This window comes from Rhododendron vialii, chromosome 3a (genome assembly GCF_030253575.1).
Source record: "Rhododendron vialii isolate Sample 1 chromosome 3a, ASM3025357v1".
NCBI classification, from domain to species: domain Eukaryota; kingdom Viridiplantae; phylum Streptophyta; class Magnoliopsida; order Ericales; family Ericaceae; genus Rhododendron; species Rhododendron vialii.
This window is the reverse complement of record NC_080559.1, coordinates 20347232-20348921: the sequence shown is the minus strand read 5'-3', so window position 1 is coordinate 20348921 and position 1690 is coordinate 20347232. Positions and strand designations below refer to the sequence as shown.

At 40.1% G+C, this 1690-nt stretch overlaps 1 long non-coding RNA gene across 1 annotated transcript; it reads right to left on the bottom strand.

The window, feature by feature from the left end:
* Positions 1 to 414: 414 nt before the first annotated feature.
* LOC131319140 (uncharacterized) lies at positions 415 to 1407 on the bottom strand. The gene is made up of 3 exons (XR_009197904.1): positions 1201 to 1407; positions 953 to 1081; positions 415 to 914 (listed from the first exon to the last, which is right to left on the bottom strand). It is a non-coding gene; the product is annotated as an uncharacterized LOC131319140 (long non-coding RNA).
* Between the last annotated feature and the right edge of the window lie 283 nt (positions 1408 to 1690).

Sequence of the window (1690 nt, the reverse complement as noted above, 5' to 3'; positions counted from 1 at the left end):
CCGCAACCGCTTCATTCACCGAGTATTGCAATCACACCCACACAAAAAACCCAACTGTTAAAACAGATCAAACCAACAATTCGGTTAAAAAAAAAGAAGGAAAAAAAGAAACATACAGAAGAGAAGGGCTTTGTCCCATCTTACCGGCTTTGGTACGAGTAGTACAGATCCCATCTTACCGGCTTTGAGGAGCACAGATCAATGGCAATTCTGAATCAAGTCTGATAACGTTTGGATACTGATTGCCATTGTGCACTGCATAAATTGAGCCATAGAACAGAGTTGCGCAAAGTGATACAAGAGCAAGGAGTAAACAACTTGCGGGGTGTTTAATTGAAATGCAGTACCCAATAAGCAAATTTAGATTACTCCAACATTATAAAACAACAAAAAAAATACACTAAGTGCCCAATCCCACAGAGAATATTTACAGAATAGATCCCAACGAGCAGATTTAGATATACACATCATTTCGTTGGGATTGGGGGTCATAAATGGGTCGAACAGTTAATTGTTCGAGTTTGATTTGAAACTTAACGAGCTTCAAAACATGTTCAATTTTAAGCTTGTTTATGCGATGAGCCGATCTTGAACGAGCTTTATCGAGCCATAGACGATCTCGAGTATCTCGGAAATTTTTATACATCACAAGCCAAAGGAGCCGAGTAGTAGCTTTTTTGAGCTTGCTATGAAAGCTTAAATGAGCTTTAGAAAAATGTTCAAGCTTGCTTTATCTATGTACCAAACTGATCTTGAACGAGCTTTTAAGGAACAAGCACCAACTCGAACTCAAGCAGCCTGGGTTTTTTATCAGCCCTAACTAGAACGAAACCAAATTCCAATTCATGATGTATATAAATCTCCACTAAGAACTATCAACTTTACCTCTCGCAAAACCCACAATGGTTCTGAACCTCGGTAGTGACAACGGAAACCCACAATGGTTCTGAACCTCGATAGTGACGACAGAAGAGCCGAAACACCCATTACGGAAATCGCCCCTTTTTTGCATAAAACTGTGGTATTGATACTTGTGTGTTGCAAAGAAGCCATTCCAGCTGCCTTTCCTTCCTTGTATCCACTAATTTTTTGGCCATGGACAGTGGGTAAGCAACCAAACGTATTGGAGAAGATGATATGGAGAGATGCGAAAAAGATAAACCTCTTGTAATTATGCAAAAAATTGTTCGAAATGGTTACCTGGTAGTACTGCAAGAGATGATGAATGATGCAAAGCTGAAGGAAAATGGGGTTTTGAGTGGCCCAACTTGAGCGAGAGAGACGCTGAGAGTGAGAGAGAGAGACGTTGAGAGAGTCAGAGACTCAGAGAGAGGCGTTGAGATGAGAGTGAGAGATACCGAGAGGAGTGAGTGGGCTGCTAGGGCTTGCGCCTCTCATCTCTTTCTATTTATAGTAGCGCGTGATCATATGCAACAGTCGCACCATAATTCATATGCACTTAATAAAGAAAAATTCTCGTAAAATCCTATAATGCACCACTTGAGAGTCGCCCGAGTTGTTTTTTGAAAATCGGAACCGTCTACCTTTTATGTGGGAGTGATTATATTATTCGTGCGAAAAATAAAATAAATTGGTTACCGTTATATACTTGATCGCACATAACAAAAAAAATTCTATTAATAATCTACGTCCCGATGAGAAGGCTTCCAAAACCCGATAGATCCGAAAA